We start from the raw sequence: 7145 nt of genomic DNA on the forward strand, positions 1-7145 counted from the left end.
GTTGGGATGGAGATACCGCTGCAGTCACGTTTAATTCAATGTGACTCTGCTGCTCACACATGGTGGAATTTACATGCCAGATCTTTCCTGAACGGAAATTCCTTTGTCCGTGTCTGCACAGAATGAACACGGGCATTCTTTGTGTGGAAGCCTCACGGAATGCATAACTGTCTATGAGACAGCGCATACCTGTGTGGTCCAAGCTCCAGAAGATTATGGCAGGGCACACACTGTACAGAACATGCACTTAGAGATTCTCCATGTGGACATTCTGTCATGAGAACATAGCCTTAGGCACAGTCATTACTCAGCAGCATAGTGTCGTGGAATTGGAAAAGGGGAGGACGCAGGACGTAAATGTACGTCCTGGTGAGGTGGTACTTAACGCACCAGGACGTACATTTACGTCCTAAGCATAACCGCGGGCATCGGAGCGATGCCCGTGTCATGCGCGGCTGATCCCGGCTGCTGATCGCAGCCAGGGACCCGCCGGCAATGGCAGACGCCCGCGATCTCGCGGGCGTCCGCCATTAACCCCTCAGGTGCCGGGATCAATACAGATCCCGGCATCTGCGGCGGTTCGCGATTTAAATGAACGATCGGATCGCCCGCAGCGCTGCTGCGGGGATCCGATCATTCATAACGCCGCACGGAGGTCCCCTCACCTTCCTCCGTGCGGCTCCCGGCATCTCCTGCTCTGGTCTGTGATCGAGCAGACCAGAGCAGGAGATGACCGATAATACTGATCTGTTCTATGTCCTATACATAGAACAGATCAGTATTAGCAATCATGGTATTGCTATGAATAGTCCCCTATGGGGACTATTCAAGTGTAAAAAAAAATGTAAAAAAATGTAAAAGTAAAAGTAAAAAAAAAAGTGAAAAATCCCCTCCCCCAATAAAAAAGTAAAACGTCAGTTTTTTCCTATTTTACCCCCAAAAAGCGTAAAAAACATTTTTTATAGACATATTTGGTATCGCCGCGTGCGTAAATGTCCGAACTATTAAAATAAAATGTTAATGATCCCGTACGGTGAACGGCGTGAACGAAAAAAAATAAAAAAAGTCCAAAATTCCTACTTTTTTAATACATTTTATTAAAAAAATATATATAAAAAATGTATTAAAAGTTTTTTATATGCAAATGTGGTATCAAAAAAAATTACAGATCATGGCGCAAAAAATGAGCCCCCATACCGCCGCTTATACGGAAAAATAAAAAAGTTAGAGGTCATCAAAATAAAGGGATTATAAACGTACTAATTTGGTTAAAAAGTTTGTGATTTTTTTTAAGCGCAACAATAATATAAAAGTATATAATAATGGGTATCATTTTAATCGTATTGACCCTCAGAATAAAGAACACACGTCACTTTTACCATAAATTGTACAGCGTGAAAACAAAACCTTCCAAAATTAGCAAAATTGCGTTTTTCGTTTTAACTTCCCCACAAAAATAGTGTTTTTTGGTTGCGCCATACATTTTATGATATAATGAGTTATGTCATTACAAAGGACAACTGGTCGCGCAAAAAACAAGCCCTCATACTAGTCTGTGGATGAAAATATAAAAGAGTTATGATTTTTAGAAGGCGAGGAGGAAAAAATGAAAACGTAAAAATTCAATTGTCTGAGTCCTTAAGGCCAAAATGGGCTGAGTCCTTAAGGGGTAAAAAAAATTAAAGAGAGAATCGGATTGGTTGCCATGGGAAACTGCACCATGCTTCCACTACACATGTTTTCAGAGACTAAATTGCACCATGTGCATGGCGTAAATTCATACACTTTCTTCGAATCAGCTGCAAAAGTGAAATCGGAGCACTAAAATATAGAAAACAAAAACAAACAAAAAAGTTGGCATCAGACATCTACAAGGATAAAACAATATAACCAAACAATAAAAAAATGAGGTATCATTGGGATTAAACTGTATTATTATAGAATTTTATATATTATTAGATTAGATTACCCTTCGGATTCAAGCTTAAATGTTATTTGAAACCTAAACTGCACTGTGTTGCATGGTACATCCCAAAAAATTAATAAAAGGCTTCTTACTAACTATTTAGATTGGATTTCCGCCAGGTCTCACATGGTCTGACATTTCGGCATATTTTCCGTTGATGAGACTTTTTTGAGACTTCACAATAAAAGTCTCAGTTGATAAATTCCTGACTGCTGCATTTTATCCTCTATTGTAGAATTGTAGACCACTAGACTATTTCTGCGGAGAAGGGCTCTAAAGCATAAGTCTCATAAAAGTCTCACTAAATAGACTGAGACTTTCTGAGAGACAAATATAGTTCGATAAATTTCCCCCAATTACCCTAAGCACACAGACAAGACAACACAGAAGTGTCTTATGGACAATGGGGAGATTTATCAAAACCTGTGTGGAGGAAGAGTGGTGCAGTTGCCCATAGCAACCAATCAGATTGCTTCTTTCATTTTTCACAGGCCTCTTTAAAAATGAAAGAAGCTATCTGATTGGTTGCTATGGGCAACTGCACTTTTCTTGTACATTGGTTTTAATAAATCTCCTCCAATGTCCTTGAGTGGCCCAGCCAGAGCCCTGACTGGAACCCAATTGCTGTCCACTGACGCTCCCAATCCAACCTGACAGTGCTTGAGATGATCTGCAGAGATGAATAGCAAAAAATCCCCAAATCCAGGTGTGCAATCCTTGTGGCATCATACCTGAGAAGACTGGAGACTGTAATCCCTGCCACAGGTGCCTCAGGTAGGTACTGAGTAAAGGGTCTGAATACTTATGTCAAGGCGATATTTTTAGTTTTTCCTTTTTATCAAATTAGAAAAGATTTCTAACATTCTGTTTTCACTTTGTCATTATGGGGTATTGAATGCAGAATAATGGAAGGAAATTAGATGTTTGTTCATTTGTCTTCTATTTAAGAACAAGGCCGCAACATAACAAAATGTGAAGAAATGAAAGGGACTGAAGACTTTCCGAATGCATTGTAAAGCAGCCAGAACCCTTGGCACTGTAATCTGTGTAGTGGTAGTGCCAGTGTGCTTCACTGTATTTGTATAGAAGTAGAAAAAAGATGGCCCAGAAAAGGAGCCTTGTGCATTACACTAGGAGTCAACAATGGTCACCCCACATGAGGTGGGGGTGTAGAGGGTCTATAAAATGGCCGCTCACCTGGAGCGTATATAAAATACGCTGATAACCACAGTCAGAGGTACAGTAGATGGGCTTTTGTGTGTGTATAAAAAGCCCATCTGTTTGGTGCATTGTAAGCCAATCTGAAGAAGGGGTTTGTATACCCTGAAACGCGTTATTGCTGCGTTTGAGTCCTTAAGGACTCAAGGTTTTTCCGTTTTTGCACTTTCGTTTTTTCCTCCTTACATTTTAAAAATCATAACCCTTTCAATTTTCCACCTAAAAATCCATATTATGGCTTATTTTTTGCGTCACCAATTCTAATTTGCAGTGACATTAGTCATTTTACCCAAAAATTCACGGCGAAACGGAAAAAAATCAGTGTGCGACAAAATCGAAGAAAAAACGCCATTTTGTAACTTTTCGGGGCTTCCGTTTCTACGCAGTGCATATTTCGGTAAAAATGACACCTTATCATTATTCCGTAGGTCCATACGGTTAAAATGATACCCTACTTATATAGGTTTGATTTTGTCGCACTTCTAGAAAAAATCATAACTACATGCAGGAAAATGTATACGTTTAAAAATGTCATCTTCTGACCCCTATAACTTTTTTATTTTTCCACGTACAGGGCGGTATGAGGACTAATTTTTTGCGCCTTGATCTGAAGTTTTTATCGATACAGTTTGTTTTGATCAGACTTTTTGATCACTTTTTATTCATTTTTTAATGGTGTAAAAAGTGACCAAAAATACGCTTTTTTGGACTTTGGAATTTTTTTGCGCGTACGCCATTGACCGTGCGGTTTAATGATATATTTTTATAGTTCGGACATTTATGCACGCGGCGATACCACATATGTTTATTTATTTATTTATTTTACACTGTTTTATTTTTTTATGGGAAAAGGGGAGTGATTCAAACTTTTATTAGGGAAGGGGTTAAATGACCTTTATTAACACTTTTTTCCCCCTTTTTTTTTGCAGTGTTATAGGTCCCCTAGGGACCTATAACACTGCACACACTGATCTCTCATCCTGATCACTGGTGTGTATTAACACGCCTTTGATCAGTGTTATTGTTATTGCGCTTGACTGCTCTTGCCTGGATCTCAGGCACGGAGCAGTCATTCGTCGATTGGACACCGAGGAGGCAGGTAAGGGCCCTCCCGGTGTTCTGTAAGCTGTTCGGGATGCTGCGATCTCACCGCGGCGGTCCCGAACAGCCCGACTGACTAGCTGGGATACTTTCACTTTAGAAGCAGTGGTCAGCTTTGACCGCCGCTTCTAAAGGGTTAATACCGCACATTGCCGCGATCGGCGATGTGTGGTATTAGCTGCGGGTCCCGGCCGTTGATGAGCTTCATATCGCGGGAGCCGGCGCAGGACGTAAATATACGTCCTGCGTCGTTAAGGGGTTAATAAACCTGAACTTCATTCACTTTCTTCTTGCTGTATTCAGCTTCACTGTATTTGGTAGCTGCAAATACAGTGAAGGAGTTTAAGCATGCATGGGATAGACATGGCTATCCTTCATATAAGATGGGGACAAGGGCTATTTATAGTATTCAGAATATTGGGCAGACTGGATGGGCCAAATGGTTCCGTTGGGTGAACATGGCCTTAAGATGACCTTAGACAATGTTGGCATAACTGATTTTAGAGGGATCAGGTAAATGGTGTTTGCTTGATGTTTGGCAGATGACTGGGTCTCAGATGTAATATCGAACATAGCTTATGGACAAGAGGACAAGAGTGGCATTATTTCTGGGAAAAAAAAGGTAATCCCTTTTTTTTATTTCATACAAACTATAGTCATTAAATGGCTAAGCTATCGTTCACAGTTTCCTCACAAACAGCCTCCTACTGATAATGGAGTAATAGCATTTCACTTTACTGTTGGCTGTAAAATGCAATGCTGTGATTTTTTTGCTTTGTTTAGATTTTTTGCCAGTTTTTACTGTTGACTATAGTTGTGACATCTGGTATACAATGTTTCCTTTATTTTCAGCCAGAAGGACAAAAATATATCGCAAACACTGAACAGAAAGATTTTAGAATATTTGGAGATAACCTTCAAAAGGACATTTGTTTGACTCCATCGCTTTTATCACTTAAAATTATTACAGTTATTACTATTATTGTAGAAAGATAAAAAAAAATATTATAGTTATTATTGTGAAACAGCATTAAGGCAGAGAAGAATTCTGTATGTGTAACTGCACTTATCTAGGCCTATGGAATATTTATTGTAGGAATTGTCTTGTTTACACAGACAAATGAACTGGAAGATTTTCTATAAATGTCAATTTCCTTGGGCCTAAAAAAAAAAAGGAAAAAAAATCACTGTAATTGCAGTACTTTAGCGCTACTGATAAAAGTAAATTCTTGGGTCGTACAAAAGATGAAACAATTCCCTTCAGGCAATTGTATTGCGCTTTTGTTTTACCAAGGTTTATAGTCTAAGGCCTTAGTCTTGGGTAGACAGACGAGGAGAAATCAGTTGCTTATGAAAGGTCTTACAGTCGGGTCACAGACAGCATACAAAATACTAAACTCAATGTCTTATTTGTTAAGAAAGTTATTTTTTTTTTCAGGCCATTACATACAATCTGCAGTTGACTGAAAAAGCTGTCATTCTCAATCTCAGCTTAGTTCCTTTGAACAAATACAAGTATAACACAGTGGTGTTTTGCTCTTGGACTCTATCATTTTGTCATGTTTGGTGCCGAGATTGCGCTATCATTTACAGCAGGTAAAACACACTATTGATTTTCACTATATGGGGTGAGCAAAACTTATTAGGTCTCGACAACAAGGAAACATTTACATTTGTTAGAGACCTAATGGGGAGGAAAACAATAAGCACCATATATAGATGGTACTTGGAAAGACTTCTTGGAAAATTCATTTTTACACTTGGGCTTAAAGACCAATGAAATATTCTGTAATGTGTGAAAGAAACCAGTGGTTAAAGTAAAATACTGGGTGAATTTTTACAATAAGTAAAATGGACCTACATGGCTATATGAGGGACATTGTCCCTCATTTATCATTGGAAACCCGACAAGGCGCAGACATCGTGCGACAAACTGCCACAAGCCTTTTCTACAAACTCGACTCAGGGATTTTGAAAGCCTAAAAAGGGGCGTTTCCCGACCAAAACCTTGGTTTCCCACTGATTTATTAAGAAACCCGACCCGAATTTTAGGGTTTCAGTGTCCTTTTTTTCCTACTGCTTCAAGCAGTGAGAAAAAGTGTTTGCCATTTCCCAAATTTTTGGACTGCACCCAAAAAAATCCGACAGCGACAACGCTTGCGACAAATTAATAAATTGATAGAGAAAAAGATGATCGGGTTAAAAGCCCCCCCCCCCCCCCAAAAAAAAAAAAACTACTTTTTTGATAAATGAGGGCCATTGAGTCTTACTTTCTGGTCTCCCAAATGCAAGTTTTTAAGCACTTAAAGGGGTTCTCCAGTGGGAAAAAAAATATTCAAATCAACTGGTGCCAGAGAGTTAAACAGATTTGTAAATTAGTATGCTCTAAAAAACATCCTGCAGGATAAAATACTAGCCACAACAATGTAATCAATAGTACAACATGAAAAATCTTTATTGAAAGAGATATAAACACTTTAAAAGACTTATAAAATCAGTATGGCACAGTATGATGACACCATAGAAGACAAGTACTGGGATAGATCGTTATTGCTTACACATATAAATAAAGTAAGATCAATACACTTGCATATACAAGCAAACGTGCTCCAAAAGTAATACAAGAAGTAACAAAGTGCATTAATCACATAAAGTCCAGTACCAAATAGTATAAGAAATCTCACCCAGGGACATGCCAACCCCTACATATGTTTCGCTCCGTCGAGCTTCCTCAGGACACAAGGATGTCCCGGCGGTTACCTCTCTGCGGTGGCCCCCGTGTTATCTTTAAAAACGCAGGGGCCGCCGGAAGGTAGCGCATCCAGGGACGTCACTGAAATCCCATGCGTGCGCCCATAGG

General features: G+C 39.4%; 1 long non-coding RNA gene across 1 annotated transcript; it reads left to right on the top strand.

Moving 5' to 3' along the window:
* The first annotated feature begins 2565 nt into the window (after nt 1-2565).
* On the top strand, nt 2566-5811 carry LOC130284281 (uncharacterized). The gene is made up of 3 exons (XR_008846969.1): nt 2566-2740; nt 4828-4907; nt 5724-5811. It is a non-coding gene; the product is annotated as an uncharacterized LOC130284281 (long non-coding RNA).
* Nucleotides 5812-7145: the final 1334 nt, after the last annotated feature.

Source organism: Hyla sarda, chromosome 8, assembly GCF_029499605.1.
Source record: "Hyla sarda isolate aHylSar1 chromosome 8, aHylSar1.hap1, whole genome shotgun sequence".
NCBI classification, from domain to species: Eukaryota; Metazoa; Chordata; class Amphibia; order Anura; family Hylidae; genus Hyla; species Hyla sarda.